Below are 22,617 nucleotides of genomic sequence, written 5' to 3'. Positions count from 1 at the left end.
TCACTGACCTTTGGTGTGGCGGACTTGTGTGGGTGTCTGAATTTTGTCGGATTTCGAGATGTGGGTCATAATAGCTGTGGCGGAATTCCGCGGCCGCAGCGGTATGTTGGTGGTCTTCTGCACGGCGGTAAGCGGCTTTTACCGCCAATGTTGTAATGACCACCATAGTCTGGAGAGCTGCCGCCGTGGGTGGCTCGTCACTACTGTCTCCCCTCAGTGTTTTCATGGCTTGCACTAGAGCCTCATAAGTCAAGAATTGGCCAAGCGGTAGATCCTTTTGGTCTGCAAGGTACCTGCAGGGGATCAACATCCCCCCCCCGGTAGCAGTCACCCACAGTAGTGATCTCTGCCTCTGTCCAACATCTAAGTTGTCCGGGGGTGAAGGCGGGCCCAGTTGCGTCACGTGGAAGTCCCACAAGGGGAAGTGCAGGCGCATAGGGATTAGTTATATTTGTTCTCAGAAGGGCTCTACGCCATGCTGCCAGGGCTGTGGATACCAGTATGTTCGGTTTGGGCAGTACTGTTTTCTCCCATAGCATACGTGTTATGAGTTCCTACCCTCACCCAGGTTCACCGTCCAGGGTGTCTCTGTCACGTTTAGCCCATTTAGCCATCTCACCAGCCACTGTAATTGAGGTGACAGATAGTAGAGTTCAAAATCTGGGACTGTCTTTCAGTTGGTAGAAAAAGCGTCCCTGGTGCCACACGCTGGCGTCCCTTGTCCCAGATCAGTTCACATTGCAGAGAATCTATTGTCCGGAACCGCGATACCGGCACAGTCAACGGTAAGTTGGTGAAGTTTTAGAGGAGTCTAGGGACAATCACCATCTTGGTAAGCGCAATTCTGGCCATAACTGATAGCTTTAAGGATCGGCAGAAGGCTACCTCCGCTTTCACAGCCCAATACGCTTTTTCCAGGTTGCCCTGCCGAAGGTCCTTGTTATTGTGGTAAATCTGGATCCCCAAGTACTTGAACGTCATAGGGGCCCATTGTACACCCATTGGGCATGAGGGCTGGCATGTCATCCCCTCTATCATAGGGAACACATACGTCTTTTGTCTGTTAAGCCATAAGCCCGAGTGTTTACCGAAATCCTCCAGTGTCTGGAGCACCTGTGGGAGCACTGCACCCCCATCTCGTACATAGATAAGGCAGTCGTCTGCGTACAGGGAGATAATGTTTGGGACCCACCTCTGATCACACCCCACTCCTGTCCACTACTCCTGAATGTCTCTGCCAGGGCAAATAATAGGGGTGAGAGTGGGCAGCCCTGTCTAGATCCCCTATGAACCTCGTACCTGGCAGAGATCGTGCACCCTGTTTTAACCCTAGCAGTAGGGTGAGTGTAGAGCAATTTTACCCATTTCCCCCACTCCAGTCCTAGTCCCATGCGTTGCATTACAGTGTCCAAAAAATCCCAACGTACCGTGTCAAAGGCCTTTTCTAGGTCTACTGACACTATCAGAGCTGTAGGGTCATATAAATGTTTCTCGTCATAGAGCAGCTTATAGACCCTATGTAGGTTACTGGAGGTGTTTTGCGTAGGGATGAACCGTTTTGGTCTTCTTGGATGAGGTTCCTCATATGTGGGAGTAGTCGGTTTGCCAGCACCTTGCTGAGTATTTTAAAGTCGGTGTTTAACATTGAAAGTGGGCGATAATCAGCAACTGTTGCCTCGTTCAGCTTTCCCTTAAGTAAGGGTATCACCAACGCCTCCCTAACAGAGTGGGGCAATTCCCTCTTCTCATAGGCCTCTGTGTACATCTCTACCAGTTGTGGCATTGGTACTCCCACAAACCTTTGATAAAATTCAGGGGGGGAGACCATCAGTCCCAGGGGTTTTCCCAGTCGCCAGGTCTTTTATAGCAGTCTGCACCTCTACTGTCAGGCCCTGGCAGCGTTTGCAGTGGTAAGCCACTCAAATATGTGAGCAGCGCACCCCTATCTGTCAGCTCAGTGCGCTTACATGTAGTAAGATCTAAACTAATCGTTAATGTGCGTCGGTGCATGCAGTATAGTCCCTTCTTGGGTTGTCAGGTGGGTAATTGGAGTGCCCCTGCTTTCAGGTTTTATCAGCCAAGCCAGTGGCTTCCCAGCCCTCCCCTCCTCCTTGTGGTAGACTCTTAGTGTGTACTTTATAGTCGTGGCAACGAAGGCGTTCCAGTGCCTCATTATGCACTTCCCGCGCTACTGAGAGCAGTCGAGGCTCTTCTATGTTGGTACCCAATTCCGACTCCCACCTAGGTAGTTTTGTCTCTACACAAAGGACTTCGGTTGTCAGTTCCCTTCTGATTCCCACTGTTTGACCTAGGCAATGTCCCCGAAGAACCACCTCCGGGGTCTCCCATTCCACCCTCTGATCTGAGGCTGTCCCTTTATTTAATGTAAAGTACTCTGTCAGTTTAGTCGCTAAGGCGCCACGGAAGGCCTCGTCCTCTAGGGCTCTAGAATACAAACGCCACATCGGGACCGGTGGTAGTTTCTCAGCTGTCTGCATTGTCACTAACAGTGGACTGTGATCTGACACCAGACGGCCTAAATATTCTGAGTGTGTGAACGTACTGCTAATGTTGGTCATGCAGAGCATATGGTTAATTCTAGTATGTATTTGATAAATGTGAGAATAGTGGGAGAACCCCCTGTTGTGCTGGTGCTGCAACCGCCAGATATCTTCCAGTTCCCACCCAGATCTCCAACTCATCAGGCCCTTAGCCACCCAATTTGCCACTGCCCCCCGCAGAGGCAGAGTAGAAAAGTCCATGTTGGGATCAGGGACAGCGTTGAAGTCCCCACCAGGAGATAAGGGCCGCCAGGGTGTATGGCTAGCCGAGCAAACATCTTGTGTAAGAAGGAGACCTGATCTTGGTTGGGCGCGTAAATACTTCAAAAGCGGCCTTCCACCAAGACATACCAACCCTCTCTGTCCGTGTCTATCAAGACCGGCTCAAACAGTACTTCCGCCCTCACCCAGACCAGCGCTCGACGGGCATAGGGAGAGTACATGGTGGCAAACAGCTGCCCCTGTCATCTTTTATGGAGTCGGTCGGCCTCCACTTTGGTGAGGTGTGTCTCCTGTAGTAGTGCAATATGGACTCCCCTTCTCTTCAGGTATGTCAAGATACTGTGGCGCTTTGACATGCTCCCCATCCCCTGAATGTTCCATGACATCAGTTTAAGATTTGTTACTACAGGCATCAGGGAACCAGTCTGTCGCCAGCCGCTAGATCTCCAACACCCCCTCCATCCAGCCCCACATCCCCACACACCGATCTTCATCCTGGGTATCATCAACAACAAGAATATCAACAGTAATAATAAATCCCCAACTCCCCATCCCCAGGACAAAACAGCAACGGCGTACCACCAAAATCTGTGTTAACAGTCTAAAACTGGCCATCATCTTCACCCTGCTGGAACGGTCCAGAGGCAAAAGGGGGGACTACGTTCGTCTATGAGCTGTGCAATGGTGGTGATCCTCAGTGTAGCCCGGACTGTGCTACACTCACACTCCGGGCGCTGCTCCTATAGAGTAGAGTTCCATGCATCAGCGAGAAGCGGCATGGGCTAACTAGTGTCTTCAGCTGTCTGAGGGGTCATGTGTGGCATGCAGCCAAGTAGGTCTACAACCGATTCATGTTCCAATCAATCCCCTGACTTGCCCACATCCGTGTGGTTTAGTTTGTTCTTATCAGAGGAAGGCTACTCCATCAGAGACGTGGCTGCTTGAATGGCCGCCCATTTGCCTTGGCTAGTTTGCGTCTTCGTTGGTCCGAGCACCCTGTCTCTGCGAGTGTGGTCGCCGGAGTGGCGTCTCTTTTTTTTATGTCTAGCTGGTGTGGATTCGTGTAGGTTCTGCTGTACCTATCTATTTTTATGTGTTTCAAGTGAAGACCAAGCTTCCTCCGAGGTCTGGCAGAAATGAGTGTGGCCATCACACATTATTTTCAGTTTTGAGGGAAAGAGCAGTGCACATCAAACCCCTTCAGTCCGGAGGGCCTTCTTCTCTTCGGTATAAGACGCCCTCTTGGCCTGCACTCCAGCTGTGTAGTCTGGGTACAGACTGACTGTGCTGCTTTCCACGGCAAAGGGTCCAGCTTCCTGCACTTTTTGAAGTAGCAAGTCCCGATCCTTGTAGTGTAACAGCTTGGCCACTACAGGTCTGGGGGGTCGTCCCGGTGCAGGGGGCTTGGTCGGGATCCTGTGCGCTCTCTCCAGAGCAAAGGGCAATGTGAGCTGATGAGGGCCCACAAGTCCTTTCATCCAGGGTTCCAGGTAGGCCACCATGTCGTTGCCCTCTACTCCTTCCGGTAGGCCTACTATTCGGACATTGTTGCACCAGCTGCGGCCCTCAGCGTCTTCAGCCCTATTTTCCAGTCTCTGTACTCTGTCTGTAAGGTGGGCAAGATGAGTTTGTTGTGCCCAGTGGGATGTGCCCATTTCAGTCTGCCCTTCCTCTGCATTGTCCACTCTCTCTACCAGTTTTCGGTGGTCCGTTCTTAGAAGGCCAAGTTCCGCTGACACTTTTTTCTATTTCTTGTCTGAGGGTTGTCTTAGAGTCCTCAATTGCCTCCAGGATCTTCTGTAGGGTATCTTGCACCTGGGGGCAGTTGGGGTGCTCGCTGTGGGGTCGGCACTGTGGTCCCACGATCGTCGCCTGGGCTCGCCATCCGTGATTCCTGCGGCCTAGGGTGTTGCTTCTCCATTAGGTCCACTTGGTCGCGGTAGACATGTAAGGGTCCGGGGGGACCTCTTGCCACGAATGTAGACCCCTCTCTATAGCGCTCGAGGTCCGGTGCGTCACAGCAGGTTTTCAAAGATGCAGGGCCGCCGGCGACCGAAGTCGCTCCCCAGGCGTTGTAGGCACTCCACCCTTCGCTCCTTGCAGTCACTATGGGCCGTGCCCAGGCAGGTTATGAAAGGCCGGACCCACCGCACTCACCGGTGCAGGCACCTCCGCCCAGATTGCATCTCACGGTTCTGCCCCATCACGGTGTAACAGCACACCTTTTGTGCCGTGAGGGTCTGTTAACTCCACACCAGGTGCCATCTGCCCCTCCACGTCTATGCCGGGCCAGGTGGAGGAGGGGTCGAAGCCCTGTCGGCCCTTATCCTTCTCTTGTCTGCACCACCTGCCGTCTCATCCAAACTTGGCCCCCCGAGGGCCAGGGGCCCCTGCAGTGTCTGTGTGCACCAGAGCTCAGTGCGCTGGCGCGCTCTGGTTCCCAGCGGCAGCCAGACTACACCACTAGCTTCTCAGAGACGGCGTGTGCCCGCCACTTTGTGTGGCCACGCCGTCTCCACTCACTGCGCCGGCAGTTCCAACTCTTCACTCTACAGGGGGCCGTCTCCCTCCAGACCACGGCCGCTCCTTTCCCCGGTCGCGTGCTGCCGTGTCCTGAGCGGTTGCAGCCCGAGGCAGCACCCGGATCTGCAGGATACACTGCAGGCCGGTCCGGAGTCGCTCTTCTACGCCGCCGCCATCTTTGGCGGTTCGCTCTGCCCCCCGATGTTCTGAATGCTTCACACCACACTGACCGTATCATTTCTCTGTCAGAAAGCATAGAAAAATGCTGTACTTGGGATGGGAGCCAAGTTCATTCATCAGTTTTTTTAATCTTTTTGGTTCCCCATCTTCATTGCTTCATCATCATCCTGCTTGCCTGTTGTTGCTTGCAAATGCCCAGTCCCAAACACCATCAGTATTGCTTGCCCTCCTGTCATTTTTGGCTTGCACCCCTCCTGTCAATGTTGTTTTCCTCCACTTCCTCCCCCTCCAGTCACTGCTGCTTGACCCCCTTCCCTCTCCCTCCCTTCAGAAAAAAGCACGAGGACACGTCCACCGCTGGACGTATCATACTGCTAGTGGTGTCCAGGACCGGAATGGTAACCCAAAGCAGCCCTGGCAAATTTTGTCAGACCAGCTCCCATAGAGTGCATAGCAAGTGAGCCTGACCACTACAATAGGGCTTGGGGGTGGGGGGTGGTTCTCTACCCCCCTCTAGAAAATGTGGGAAAAATTGCAAAAACTGTGCAGTGTACAACATATTCATCATTATATATTCAACTGTATTAGTTTTTAAAGCATAGTAAATGATGACCTCTTTATTGGGGTTCTTCAATGATTCCCCCACCATCACCCTCTAACAGTGCCTCTCATCTCTCCATAGTTAGAATTTCTGACGCATCTGTGAAAACTCACGCCATGGAGCTCTGTATTGTAAATAAAGCACATCCATGGCGTCATTAGAGATCGTAAGGCAGCACAAGAAATCTGACGCATCGGGCCGATGAGTCAGATTCTTGTAGATGAGGCCCTTAGTTTTCAGAAAAGAGAGCACCTACTCTAATGCACATTGATAATCTTTAATTCAGCTTTCAGCACCATTAAACAGCTCTTGCTTTTATTCAGTTAGGAACCATTCAGTTCCGAAAAATGTGGTAAAGCCCACAAAAACACTATTCTGCCCTACCTCGGCATTGGGATTTAAGGAAATAACAACTGTCCACAAAGTACCATAATTGGAGACCGTGGAGTTAAATAGGAGTATACATTTTCAAATTATTTTCTGCTATTCTTGAATTAGCCCTAAAAACTCCGAACAGACATTCCCCAAAATTGAATAAGATTGCCATAGCTGCTTTATTTTAGGTTTTAAAATATACTCCACCTGGAATGCAGCATATTTTTTCATTCTTGTGTGGGGGCTGGTATGTAACCTGAGTGCTGACGTAAAGATACTACTCATAAATGCCCTTAATGAATTCCTAAAGTTGTAAACTTAGACATTTGGGCCCCTATGTATACTTTTTAGCACCAAATTTGCATCATTTTTTGACGCAAAAGCGTCACAAACTTACACAATACAATTATATTTTGTAAGTTTGCGCCACTTTTGTGTCAAAAAGCGGTGCAAATGCGTCACTAAAAAAGTATAAATATGGGCCTTGGTCTAAGTTAAGACCAAATGTCTAAGTTTACCTTTGTGAATCGGGACCAATATCTTTAAATGTGAATTGAGTTCAGATTGTTTTATGGAATTGTAACTATGTGCTGATGGTACGTTGTAAAGAAGTATGGCATTTTGTTTACTATATTGTTGTATGGTTTTATCAATCAGAAAGTGTATTCAAATTAAAAATGTTCACTGGAACATACATCTTTGGTATGGATATTATCTACTTAATACAAAGTTCCAGAAAAGCAAACATGGAAACATGTGCACAACACATGAGCAGAATCAGGGGTCGGGGGGTAGTCAAGCTATAAATCAAGAACTGGAAGCTTTGATGCTTTCAAGCATGGACAAGAAGCGCCACAGGGCCAAATGATTTAAATTGAGTATTGGAACTGGTCTCTGCTTCAGTTATGGGCTGACTGAAGTTTTAAATCAATATTGTCTGACATAAAGATTGTCCTCTAAATATTATTCATAAAAAGATTACCCCATTGTAGATCAAAATGAAAAATCAACATCCAAGGGGATAATATTTTTCTAAACGATATTTAGGATATTATATTTATGCTATTTGATGTTTGTTCATACAGTATTCTTAAGTACACCTATCTTTAATAGTTAAAAAGTTGAAGTATTGTCAATGGTATTTTACTGCTTTAGATGGTGGTAAATGGTTGTTTGTCGCTTGAACTTCAAAGTAATGTGCAGCTTTTCCTAGATCTGTAGCAACATATGTTACCATTTCTAAAGTAGATGGCAGAACATAATAGGATAATGTACCAGAAACCAACATAACAGACATAAAAAACAATAGGGCACACAACAAGCCATTCAAAACACAACACAGCAACCACAGTACAATGTAACAGCACAATTCAGCACTATTAGAAATTGGGGTCTCTGATTACAGGGGTATGCACCCTGTCCAAGTAAGGGCCAAATTCCTAGCCAGGGTAAGTCAGATAAACACCCTAAATTAACCTGTGCCCAATCCCTGGTAGCTCGGCACAGGGCAGGCAGGCTTAACTTAAGAGGCAATGTGTAAAGTATTTGTGCAACACTTAATTACAGTAACAGTGAAAGACACCACAAAAAGACTCAACACCAGTTTAGCAGAATAGATAATATTTATCTGATTAGCACAAGCCCAAAACAAGAAAAATCCAATAAGTAGAAGTCAAGATATGAATTTTTAAAATTAACGCCCATATTTATACTTTTTTTGCACCGCATTTGCGTCATTTTTAATGCAAAAGCGGCGCAAACTTACAAAGTATAATTGTATTTTGTAAGATTGTGCCTCTTTTGCATCATAAAATGATGCAAATGCGGCACAAAAAAAAGTATAAATATGGGCCTAAATGTGAAAACTGTGGTTAGGAGTCTCTGTCGGTCAAAAGGTTGCTTGAGGTCATGAGGGACCCATAAAAATCCAAAATCCAGGCCTACCGCAAAGGAGTGTAGGTCAGGAACAGAACCGACGCAGAGACCACTGAACAGTACATTTGATAGAGCAATGCGTCGATGGCGAGGACTTGATGTATGGATATAATTTCACCATATTCGGAGTACTGTCGTCATCAGCTCCTCGGAAATGAAGGTGATGTGTTGTCGTTGGGCTGCACAGAGTATCGTAGTCGGGCTACACAGTATATAAATTCACAGTCGTCAGACAACCACTGTGTTGCTGTCAAGAATGCACTGTTTTTCCTGCCGCACTCTGGGCTTTTTGCAGATTTCAGCTGCAGAACCCACTTCTGAGGCCCAGGATTGGTGGGGAAACCTCCAGCAAGGGTAGGACTCACAGATGGCAGAGTTCAGTAGCACCATGAGAGTTGAAAGCAGTCTTTGATGTCCCTAAGACTGCAGATGAAAAGAAGGCAAGCCAAAAATCCCTTGTAGGTTCTTGGGTTCAAGGATGTAGAGAGCAAGTCCAGGTCCTCTCAATGCAGGCAAAAAGTAGCAGGCAGTAGGCCAACACAGCAAAGCAAGTAGCAAAGTGGCAGTCTCTCCTACAGTACAGCAGGAAGTAGGCCAACATAGCAATGCAGTTGCAGAGTGGCAGTCCCTCCTGGCAGCATTGCAGCCCTTCTTTCTGGCAGAGTGTCCTTGGTTCCCTTAAAGATCTGATTTGCTATGGTTTTGGGTCCAGTACTCATACCCAAATGCCCCTTTGAAATGGGGGAGAGTTCAAAGGAGGCCTTTGAAAATAATAAGGTCTCTGCTCTACCATTTCCTGGCTCCAGACAGTCTACAGGGGGATATGCAGCCCGTTGTGTGAGGAGAGGCACAGCCCTATTCAGAAGAAAGTGCAGCTCCCCCCACCCATCTAGCCTAGGAAGGCCTATCAGCCTGGTGATGGGCCATCAAGATGCAAGTATCACATACAAGCTCCTTTTGAATGTGTCTGTCAAGAACAAATGCACAAAGCCCAGCTGTCAAAAACTCCAGATATGTATCCAGAGACGGACAGAGGCACAGAATGATTAAAGTAAGAAAGTGCCAACTTTCTAAAAGTGATATTTCCAGACTTTCGATTTCAAACTAGACTTCACCATAAGTTTGATTAAATTGTGAGTCCAGAGACATCAAATTTCATATTTATATTTCTTGCCAATGGGAAATTACATGCAAAAGATGTAAGGTAATCTCAATGGTATCCTATGGGAGAGAAAGGTCTTGCAAAAGTGAAAAACAAATTTAGGGGGTTTTCACTATCTGGACATGTTCAACCTAAAAGTAAATATCCAACCTTTAAAATACACTGCACCCTGACCTTGGGGCTAGCTAGGGACTACCTTGGGGGTGACTTGCAAGTAATAAAAAGGAAGGTTTGGGCCTGACAAGTGGGTACATTTGCAAGGTCGAAATGGCAGTTTAAACTGCGCACAGATGCTCTGCAGTGGCAGGCCTGACAACTGTTTGAAAGACTACTGTAGTGGGTGGCACAATCAGTGCTGCAGATCCACTAGTAGCATTTAATTTACAGGCCCTGGGAACATATAGTGCACTTTACTAGGGACTTACAAATAAACTAAATATGGCAATTCTGGAAAAGCCAATGTTTTCATGTTCAGGGTACAAAGCATGTGCATTTTAGCACTGGTCAGCAGTGGTAAAGTGACCAAAATCCTTAAAGCCAGCAAAAATGAGTCAGAAAAACAGGAGGTCAGAGGTCAAAAAGTCAGGGGAAACCACACCAAGGATGCTAGGTCTAACACATGCAAAAATACTTTAGTCCAAAAAAAGCACAACACTTCAATACCACATAATGCAACCTGACACATCTTTACAAACTTTCTTGTCACACATAATCACCTCTATAAATCTACTTTCATAATAGGGTGATGAAAGATGTGTGCACCAAGCACTGCCTTGGCTACCACCAAGGACATGTATTAGTGAAAGTCAACTATGGATCCCAAACGTCTGAGCGCCCTACTGATTTCTGATAGCCACAATGCAACACACCCATTACAACAAAAGGAACATTGTAAAGAAACTCATTTTTCACATTAAATTACGTCAAATATTAGCTCATGGTCCTTCGACATGAAGCTAATTGTATGTCCTAAGGAACTGTTTTGTTTATTCCTTATGAAGGTCGTTTGTGTACACCACACAAGTGCTGCACACATGCACTAAAGAATAATTATGAAATAATTCTCAGTACTTTGATGGTGACTGATGAAGGACTTAATTTGAGACAGTAGCACAATAATATTATTGATTATTTTATAATAATAGTAAATGGTTTTAAATAGTGTTAAGTACTGTATTCATGACATTTTTTAAGATCTGGCATTAGCTGTGATCTTTTGATTTTAATAAAATAATATGTGTAATATACTTAGTTATAGAGGCTTTCAGACAACCCCTTTCATCCACTGATCTGCTGATGTGCCATTCACATATTTCTTCCACCTACTACAGCATACAGCATGGGCCCCGTGAGTGAGTTTTACCCATTTACTATGTGCTTCCACATCCATAAGGGACAAATACATTCATGCAAAATAGCCTATTTCTGGCATATCAGCCCTCCAGAGAGTTCCTGTTTACGAGTCAGTGACGTTTGAAACATGACTGCAACTTCTCCAGCACAGGGCATAATTGCAGTTTTTTATAGTGCTCGGCACAGAGTAGCTTCTGAGTTGTTCTCCACTGACGAAATCCATCCTTGCAGTACTGTCACTTCCAACTTACAAGCACAGCTCCACCAAAACAGTAGGTTTTAAGTTTAGACTTATTTTAAATTGACATATCCTTTTTGTCCAACTTCTGCTGATAGATGTGCCTTGGTAAGCAGGAGCGTAACTGCTCTTGCCCTCAGCTTTATCACACTTAGCCAGCAGGCAAGGCTTGCTCACTTGATGAGCGCCAATGGATCTGTGCCGGGTCATCAGACACAGCTACAAACTCATCACTACCAGATAACTTTTTTCTTTTATACAGCAAAAGCTTATCCCAAGGACATAAGAGCACTTCACACGAGCACCAGATTATATTACACAAGGCCGGATTCATTTTGAGGCACAGGGAGATTAAGCGATTTACCTAGAAACACAGGTAGCTTATTAACACCAGGATTCAAACCTTCCTCTCTAGTTCCAACCTGTGGTTCTTGGGATGTTAGGCTACATCTCTTCCCTGACACTTTACGGATCTTTTCTCTCTTTGTAGTGCCCCATCCTGTGTGCCCATCGCACACTTTAATGTTCTCTTTTCACGACCTAGGTGTCATCTACCTCCTGCCTCGATTTCTTTACACCTTAGATGGAAAGCGACATAGTCTTCTTTCTGTCCTGTGTGTTCCTGTTGTTCGTCATCTCAGTCTCGGCAAATAATGTTTTCACATCTCCCTGGGGCACCGGCCACCTTGTACTCTGTTTTTTTTTTCCTTTTTCAAACATTATTTTTGTGTTTTGCTTTCCTGCAGTGAGGTCTGTGTGATACGTACTCTTCAAATTCTGAAGCTCAACTGACATGACGGCTGGCAGACTGAGCATGTTTAAATAGAATTTCTTTTATACATTTTATACATTCACTGATACTATAACGCACCAGAGGTGAACAGAAAATAGTACTAGACACTTTCCAGATATCATGTCTACATACCAATTCTCAAATAAATAATGATTCAGTCTTGAGAGCATCTAGATGGGTGAATATATAGTGCAACACTTTTCGATTTCTTATCTGACATCAGCAGAAAAAACATAACTTCACTATCACATGGCACTCGGCTTGCCATCTGTTCTGTGCACTTTCACTTTAACAGTAGGTAGGAGACTTCAGAGCTGCCAGTGAAATAAGAGACTGCATGTTTTGAAAAACTTGTACCCAGTTTATCAGAGTGTAGATGTGAGAGTGTGTATGTTGAGTGCAGTCGCGGCTCGCGGGTGTAATGGGGGTGGGGCAGCGCGCAAGAGGGGAGAAAGTACGGGGGGAGAGGGATTAATAAAATATTTATATAAAAAAATAACAATTACCTCCTCCATCCAGCCATGACGCTCCTCTCCCTCGTCGTTATTGCAGTCACAGGCTCCCAGCCTGCCCTGCGCCAATTCTAACGCTGCTCAGAGCCAGGGCACTCCCAGGCAGACTGGGAGCCTGTGCAGGCTCTCGTCAGCCCAGGAACACAGTTACTGGGCTGGAGGCAGCCTATTGCACATGTGTGTTTGGCCGGCCCATGACAGACGGCCAAACACACATGAGCTCTGAGGGGAGTGCACTGTGCACTCCCCTCACTGCTCCTGACCCCAATGCCCGCCCCTTTCACAAGGGAAGGATAATGAACATGGTTTATTATCCTTTTCTTGGGAAAGGAATTGCAGCGGTTGCTGCTGGTGGTAGGGGGTGACACTCCTCTGCCCTAACAGAGGATCTGCCTCTGGTTGGGTGCATATCCGCAACTGCACATTTATCTCATTTATATGAGGTGCCAGAGTAAGTCTTCACATATGTGAGTTTGAGTCTCTCCCTGTGCCCCAGTGTGAGTGTGCATGCATGTGAGAGCTTGTTTATAGGTGTACAATTAAAAGATTGTTTATCCGCAATCATGTGTACTGCTCACAGTGTGAGAGTGTGTCAGGGGGACAATGTGTACATTAGAGATTGTGTGAGAGGCTGAGGACCCAGGAGAGTAGACAAATATGTGACCTTGTGGCCTTGTGTCTGTGTGTGTGTGTATATATATATATATATATATATATATATATATATATATATATATATTCATATATATGTGTTTGCTTTATAAACTGCATGCATTTTGTTCATTAATGTTTATGCAAAAAGCACATGCATGCAGGTGCATGTAAGTAAATGAGCATCTGCCCTTCCGTGCACACACCTTTATGTATGGCTTATGTGCATATACATCAGCACAAATGGTGTTTATCTGTACTTGTGTACGCATGCTCAACTCGTATATTTGTGTGTATTTGTACTTGTCTTTGTATTTACACGTTTATGCAGATGTGTTATGTCCACCTTCTTTAATGCATACTTCCTTTTTTGGTCTGATGTTAACCGAGATCTTTTGATTTCATGAAAATTGTATATGCAATATATTTACTTATCGGAGTTTTGCAGATAGCCCTCTTCATCTATTAGTCTGCTGGTGTGGTAGTTATAGATTTCATTAGCCACTTCAGCCAGTGCCAACTTCCTTGTGAATGACGGTGTTCCATTAATTCACAAGAAGCACATCCACACACAAAATAGATCCTTTTAGTGCCAGAGACTATTATGATAATGAGCGCTTTTTGACCTTTGTCAATTTCCTTTTTATATTTGAGAATCCAGCAGCTTCCCCACAAATAAAGTTTTCAAAAATAATAATAAATTAAAGGAAGAAAAAGTGTGATAAAGACAAAAGGCTGACTTTCGATGCCAGGTCTTCTGGCTTTGCCAAAGCTTATTTTATTTAGACGGTGCAACCATGGGTCGAGTATTATAACGCTTTGCCACGGAATCAATCTACTTTACACATGTTTTTCTTTTGACACACATGAAACCTAAGGGTTATATTTATGACTCCTTTGCACCACCATTGTGTCACTCTTTGTGATGCAACAGCGTCTCAAACCTGATAATAATATCTATGTGGCCACTCAAAGCCACTTTGCGTGGCTTGAAGGACCTCATAGATATGGAGCAAGACAAGACAGCGCAAATCGCTCTGTTGTCTTACTCTGCTCAAGGGGGGCATTCCGTATTGCAGTAGGTGTTCCCACGCAGCACCCATGGAAGTTGATGAATCCCCAGATTTACACGGCCTTGTAAACTTGGGGATATGCCAAAACGTTACTTATCCCCAGGGGAGCTGTAAAAATAAGGAATATCTTTATTTCTCCTTATTTTTTCCTCTTTCTATGTGTGCTGTAGAAATATGAAAAAGCCTTCCAAAATTGTTTTTGTGTAAGAAGGTGTCTCTTCCTGCACAAAAACAATCCTGCCTACAGCACAGACACCCTTGCGCCATGGTTCAAGAGTACCTGCGTTGGAACTAGGCAACCAAAATGGCGCCAGCGCAGTGGAAAATGACAAGAATGCTCTGCATTCGATAGATAGTGCGCATTTTCGTCCTTTCTGTTTGACCACGGCAGCACAGCAGGATGATTTACTTCGCTGCCCTGCACCAAAAGCCCATTAATATGGGTCTAAGGCCCATATTTATACTCTCTTTGCGCCGAATGTGCGTCAAAATTTTTGACGCACAATCGGCGCAAACACTGCCCCACATTTATACTTTGACGTCCGACCCCGCGGGTGTCAAAGTTCCACCATATGCGTCATTTTTTAGAAAGGGGAACCAGCCTTGCGTTAATTATATGCAAGGTAGGCGTTCCCTTCCAAAAAATGACTTTAAGGCCTGTGCGCCTTATTTATATTGTGACGTCATTTTGACGCACAGGAGGGGGCAGGCCTTAAAAAACGTCACCCAGACTGATGGGCACGTTTTTTAACACCTGGGTCAGGGCAGGCGTTAAGGGACCTGTGGGCTCAGAAGGAGCCCAGAGGTGCCCTCCCATGCCCCCAGGGACACCCCATGCTACCCTTGCCCACCCCAAGAGGACACCCAAGGATGGAGGGACCCATCCCAGGGAAGTTAAGGTAAGTTCAGGTAAGTATTTTTTTCGTATTTTTTTTGTGGCATAGGGGGGCCTGATTTCTGCCCCCCTACATGCCACCATGCCCAATGACCATGCCCAGGGGACATAAGTCCCCTGGGCATGCCCATTGGGCAAGGGGGCATGACTCCTGTCTTTGCTAAGACAGGAGTCATTTCAATGGGGGTTGGGCGTAAAAAAATATGGCGCAAACCGGGTTGAGGCCAAAATTTTGCCTCAGACCTGACTTGCCCCATTTTTTGATGCCCAAGCTCCATTTTCCCCTACGCCGCCGCTGCCTGGTGTGAGTCATTTTTTTTGACGCACACCAGTCAGCTGCGCCAGCTAACGTCATTCAATAAATAAGGCGCCCGCATGGCGCTTGGGAATGGCGTTAGCCGGCGTTAAAAATTTTGACGCACAACTGCGTTGGCGCAGTTGTGTGTCAAAAAGTATAAATAAATATGGGCCTAAATGTTTGGCGCTCAATCGCAGGATGTTGAACCTAGGCCGAGCTCTAACAGTTTTAGTCCACCAACGTCTACCTTTGTCAGAGTTAAGTGAAACTTCAGACACAGCAAAGTGCTCTACATTGGACTTAATTTCACTAAATTATAGTTGTGAAATCAGATATGAGACAAGCCGAGTAGCAAACCAGAAGGAAAATGTAAAATGTCAATCGGCATCAAGTAGAACAGTATAGAAGAGTAAACATTTAGGCTTCAGCCACTTGACCACGAGGCGGCGCTGCCTACACAATATTACTGACGGTTTCTTTTTATGAAAACCATTCAGAAGGCGAATAAGAAGAAGCGATCAACATAATCGTTTAAAAACATTGCGTGTAGCAAACACGTTAGTCCATCACAAGTTTATTACGTGAGTATCACACTTTTGGTACCAAAATAATACGTATATCCTGCATGTCCGGTAAATTGTTATGTGTATGCTCATTCAGCAGTTCTGCGGGCATCTCTAGAGCTCTCATCCTGCATACCTTCAATCATATTGGTCTCTTAGTCTGTGCTAGCTACCTCATTTTGTGCTTGACATTTGACGTTTATTTTCTGTCTTCAATCCAATGTTAATAAATCCCCGTTTACTGTAGACAACGCCCTACACCATTCTTATTCATCACTGCATCTACATAAATCCTTATTTCACTCTAAAGTAGAGACAGCAACTTCACATCAATCTCACTATTACAACTTTTACAGTCATTTGTAAGCTAACCATACCCATAATCTTTTTTGGAGAAGAATTTATGAGGTCAATTTATTTTCAGGATTTAAACACCTATTTAAATCAGTGGTTCCGTATTGGACCTGGCCCTCTATGCAGGGTAACACCCAAAGTTTTTTGCTTTCTCCCCCTCGTTTTCCTGAATTCATTTTTGTTGGCCTTAGGATTCTCTGCTCTTTATCACTACTAACCAGTGCTAAATGGTTCATGCTATCTTCCTAAAACATGGTAATTTGTCTCACAGCTAATTGGCATGTTTAATTTACTTTTAATTCCACAGTAAAGGGGTACTACTTGTACCCAGGGCATAGAAATTGAATACTACTAGCATCAGTGGCTCCTCTGCTATGGCAGAGGAGTGTAGTCCCTTGCCATCCACAGCAGCTTCAAAACTTGAAAAATTAAACAATAATAAACCATGGTTATTATTGTTTTATTTTTCTAGGTAGTGGGGCCATGGGGGATGACAACCATTGACGGGGAGTGGTGTGCACTCCCCTTGGTTCACATGTGGGTTTGGCTGACCGTCTCATGATGGCCAAATGGACATGCGCATTGAGCTGTCTCCAACCCAAGCTGTGTTGCCGGATTGGAGACAGTAGGCACAGGCTCCCAGTCTGCCTGAGAGTGCAAATCGAGGGCTCTCAGGCCAATCCTGACACTGCTTTCATGCTGCCTGCAGCATGAGAGCAGTGTTAGGATTAGCTGCAGAGCAGGCTGGGAGCCTGCACCTTCAGTGGAGAGTGGAGCCTGAAGAGCCGATGCTGTGATGTGACAGGTACAGTTTTAACATTTTTTTGTGTTATTCTTTGTGCCCTCCCATCACTTTGTCTCAATACCAGCTGCGGCTGGCTACTAGTGGGCCTGCAGCATGTATTGTGCCACTAACTTATGCAGTCTTTTTAAACGTATCTCAGACCTGCACTGCAACCATTGTCCAGTTTTAAACTGCCATTTCAACCTGTCGCAATCAACCTTTCACCAGACTTGAACCTTCCTTTTTAATACATATATGTCACCCTTAGGGTAGGCCTATAGGACATGGTGCAGTGTATTTAAAAAGTTGGACATGTTCCTATAAGATTTAAATGTCCAGTTAGTGAAAATCTTTTAAATGTGTTTTCCAGTACTGCAAGGCCTTCCTCTCCCATAGAATAACATTGAGTGAACTTATTAAGGTTAATGAGTGATAACGTATGATTGAGAGAAGGTAGGAATGTCAAGTTTGAGTTCAAATGACATGTAATTTGAAACCCTCTTTAACGTATAAGTCAGATTTCAGGTCACATTTTTGAAAACTACACTTACAAAAAGTTGGCATTTTCTTGTCCTACCCATTTGGTGCCTGAAGCCTGTATCCTGGCTCACATGACTAGGTGTAGCTGTCAGTTGCTCTTTGAGTATTCCTCCCAGACAGCATCACAAAGTGGGACTGGGTGGGGCAGGATGGGCTACCCGGACCACCTTGACCTAAAGGGACGGGCGGAGCTGTCTTCTACCACACTTCTAGTTTAAATCGGGTACCTTAGCACAGTCATAGAGAACTTCACACTAGTTTTTTGTCACCCAGACCACTCGGAGCCACAGCAGAGGAAGGAAGGAAATTTCAGAACCAGATGCAGGAGGAAGTCTAGATAGTTTATCCTACTTCAGAGCTGGCACTAGGCATGAATATTAGACCCTCAGACCAGCTCTGCTGCCCTGCTGCTGACAGAACTGCCCTTCTGATGTGCTGCAGGGAGGACTACCCTCCTGCCCTGTTGCCTGAGGAAGGAAGATTGGACTTGCTACTTGAACCCAGCACCATCAGAGTGACACTGAGGTCTAGCTGACTAGCCTCTTGAGCTACAGGGACCTAACAGGCTCCAGAGACCCATCCTGAATAAGCAAAGCTGTCCAGGCTCAACTGGACCTGCCTGTGTCCTGCTGCTGGCCTCTGCTGGAATGAGCCAAGATGTATCCTCTGGGACCTGGACCCTAGGCTAGCAACAGAGTGTACTTCTCCTAGCCTGACTATGGTTTCCCTCAGAAAGCTCCTTATCGGCTGCCCTGTTAGAATCTACCCAACTCGATGCAGCGTGATGCAAGACCTCACATCTCAGTCCAAGTACAACCATGAAAATTGTCCAGCGGTTTAAAATTGGTCCTGTACCCTTCCTGCACTCCATCTCAGTCAGCTTGAACTTGTGATTTTGTCCTGATCTGGCACAACCAGATAACCCCATTTGGAGCCCTGTGCTTTTTGACACTACTTTTTACCTACGATTTTGAAATTGTGTATCTCCAGTTATGATTGAATTTTTGTCATTCTGGTATCATTTTATTTCCTAAAATGTACTCTATCTTTCTAGATTGGTGTGAGATTTTTCCTTTGTGGCATTTCCACTTTGTTACTGATTGAGTGCTCTATAAATTCTTTACATATTGCCTCTAAGTTGAGCCTAACTACTTTTGCCTCTAGATAATAGAAAGTTAAGCACAGTTTAATTTAGTGATGCTTTTTAGTGCACCATTTTGAAGACTGTGTTTGTTGCTTCAGCATGGTTTCATCCCTCTCAACCAATAACCCAATCATTCAGTTTGGCAGGAGCTATGTTAGTAGTAGGCATGATCTTAGTCCATCATTCATCAATATTAGGGCTTCTCATGTCAGGAGCCCAAGGCCTGCATAGTAACAGTCAGGATCTGATGCAAATTAAGATTAATAGTCTTTATTTCCTTGTAGGTAAGTTTAATAAGGCTTTTAACACCCCCATCCATCAAGAATGCAGCTCACAGGTGTTTGAGGGGAGAAACTGCTTCTGTTCTGCACCACGGTATACCAGAATGTCTCTCTTTCATCGTAAGTCCATCTCTCTGTTGTTCTATACAAGCCCCTTCTCTTTCTTCCCTAAAGGGAAATGTAAACCATAACTCTGATGAGGAAAAAACACACAAATATTATTGGCTATTTGTTTACTTCCTGCTAGGGCCGGGAATAGCAGTGGGCCAGATCAATGACATAATATTGATGCACACAATATCGAAATACAAGAATGTCAGGAAAAATTCACTAACAAAAATAATGTCTTCTTATACTTTGCTAATAAAAATACAAATATCAAGGATGCAAATATCATTGTGAGAAATATTTTTTTCTTATATCAGAAACACAAATATCATAAACAAAAATATTTTAAACTTTAAATAAACATATGGTATGTCAGAATTATCGCCTCACACAATATCGTCTACAATAATATTAACAAAATATTAAAATTATCAATAATAGACATTAAAAAAAAAAATTGATGTTAAGGAAATAATTACAATAAACATTAAAAATATATACACATTTTGTAATAAAAAATTATTTTACATCACCAAAATAATTATACTTCACCCCAATAAATATCTAAAACATTTAAGTATATAATAATAGAAGCAAAAATACTTATGTAAACGTAGGCAAATTACATAAATATATATGTGTGTGTGTGTACATATAGGTATAACTACATATGTATATATATATATATATTTATATATATATATATATATATATACAGTATATATATATATATATATATATATATATATATATTTTTTTTTTTTTTTCACTGAAAAAACAAAGGTTTCAGGGACATTATATCTAGGAAATAGAATATAAAAAAACATAAAAATTCACTTAAAAAAACCAAAGGTTACAAGGACATTATAGTTAGGCTCACATTTCAAACGTACAAAACCATAGAAATTCACCAGTTATAGTTAGAGTTACCTCAAGTAACTATAACTCGCGCCCTCGTCATGCACAGTATTTTCGTCAAAAATGTTACTGCAAATATGACATTGATATAATCAGTAAGGTTTTCAAAGATTAGGCCTGAACAAGCTAGTCTCAGGATACAAAGACCCCCTTGCCTACCTCGAGTCTCTTCATCTTACATCCCCCCACGATTACCCTTCCTCTTTCTTCCTCTTTCTTCCCCTTCTCTCCCCCTCCCCATTTCATATGACTATTTCGTCTCTCCCCTATACCAAGATCAACCCCTCCCACACAACCCTATCCTCGCTCCCCCTCCCCTTGCCACCCCCCCCACCTGTTTTCCATTTTTCTGCAAAATAAGGGTACAAAACTCAACTATGCAACTGGGAATTTTTACTTACCTGACAGTACATGCATATATGCTCACAATGGAAATAATTGTGGTAAAAGAACAAAAATAATGTTTTGATAGCTAAACAGTTTATTTATATGCTGTATGTACCGCCTTATATATTCTTAATAAAACTTTTGAAACTTAAAAAATAAAAAGAAAAAAAGGTTTTCAAAGATATCATGAGTGCCATAATTTGAGGGGCAATTAGCAGTGCATGGCAAGGGTGCAAGTTGTAGTTACCCTAGGGAACGAGTTATGGTTAACTGCGCTAACTCTGACTGTAACTGGTGAATTTTTATGGTTTTGTATGTTTAAAATGTGAGCCTAACTATAACTTCCCTGTAAGTTTTGTTTTTTTATATGAATGACTATGTTTTTTTATAATTCAATCTCCTAACTATAACATTCATGTAACCTTTGGTTTTTCAGTGAGATGTTATGTTTTTTAAATGGATAGTAATTTTCATTACTATACGTTAATCCAACCACCGCCTCACAGGGCCTTTGGCTGTGCGCAGCAGCGGTTGGTGATGACCAGGCCTTAAGACCAACCTCCTAAAATCACCCAACCTTGCACCATTCATGCCCTATGCCTGTGTGCAGCAGAGATTGCCTGCAAGAAGTGGCCTACAGCCAGACCCTGCGGCCAACTCCCCTAACAACGCATCCCTATGCTGTGACCAGTCCTTCAGCCATGCACATAGGGAGTAGGCCTCAGCCTCTCTGTGTGTTAGAATAGGTGTAAGACTGTGTACCTGGGGGTGAGAGTGGCTGTGAGATTGTCTATCTAGGTGTGAGAGTGCATACATCAGTGTTTTAGTGGGAGCATCAGTGTATGTGTCTGTGAGTGGGTGCATGAGTGTTTCAGTTGGTCTGTGAGTGGGTGCATAACTTTCTGATTGGGTCTGTGAGTGGGTGCATGAGGGTCTGAATGGGGCTGTGAGTGTGTGCACAAGGGTCTGAATGGGTCTGTGAGTGAGTGCATAAGTGTCTGAGTGGGTGTGTGAGTGGGAGAAAGAGATTGAAAGATAGAGAGTGCGAAAGAGAGTGAGAGGGAGAGAGTTAGAGAGTTTTTTTAGACTTTGATGTATGATATACTTAAAATGAGATATTTCTGCACATTTTGAAAATAAAAATGTATTTGTCATTTAAAAACAGTAAGATCACCGTTCAATACTGGCCTTAAACATTTGAATAAGAAATAAATAAATAAGGGAGGGTAACAACCAGGGACACACCTGGATTCAAACCCTCAACGCTCAGTGTGAAGTTCTGCGACATTCACACTTGAGCTACATATATATTTTTTCATTATTTGTTTGCCATTATGGGCTGTATAGGACCACGAGCGCAATCTCAAGGCCTCCCCCATGATCCCTGACTATTTTTAAAATTTTATTTTATACTGTGCCCTTTAGCGTTATCTTCTGGGACCGGAGGGAAGCCTCAAGGCCTCCCCCATGGTCCCATTGCTCCAGCCTCTTTAAGTAGCAGCTCTATGCTTGCTTTAGCAAAGCCTTCATCTCTGTTCCTTGCATGCTTATCTGTGTGCAGATAACAGGGACCAAAATTCAGCTTTTTGACAGCAGGACCTTTTTTGACAGGTCCTGCTGTCCGAAAGTGGATTGTTTGATGTGTCTTGGCTGCAGCTGTCAAAGTTGCAGCCAAGCCAGAGTAAACAGCTATGTCTCAGGGGTTGGCATGCCGGGACATAGCAGGAGCCAGCCCTGGGGGCTGGTGGTCCCCAGGGCCATCAGTGGCTCCATGATGGAGGCCGCGTCGACCCCTTCTCTCAAAAAAGAGCCCCTGGGAGGTGGTGGACTTGGGCTATGGGGGAGGCTTTGAGGCCTCCCCACTTAATTTAACTATAATCCCAGAAGGTGGTGGTCCCTGAGGCTGTGGAGGTTGCCGGGTGAACCCCTCACATAATAATTTTGAAAAGCTCAGGGAGGTGGTAGTCCCTGGGGCTTCAGGGGGCCGCACCCCTACCTCATTAATGTTTTTTTGAGCACCGGGGAGGTGGTGGGCCCTGGAGCTGTGGGTGGGCAGCCACCTCCGCATTAATATAGATTATCACCCAGAGTGGTGGTGGTCCCCAGGGCTACAGGTGGGGTCTGGGTGGCCCCCAATTACAAATCAACATTGTCCCTGATACTTGG

The sequence above is a fragment of the Pleurodeles waltl genome, chromosome 8, assembly GCF_031143425.1.
Source record: "Pleurodeles waltl isolate 20211129_DDA chromosome 8, aPleWal1.hap1.20221129, whole genome shotgun sequence".
NCBI classification, from domain to species: domain Eukaryota; kingdom Metazoa; phylum Chordata; class Amphibia; order Caudata; family Salamandridae; genus Pleurodeles; species Pleurodeles waltl.
The sequence above is the reverse complement of the archived record's forward strand: the minus strand, read 5'-3'. Positions refer to the sequence as shown.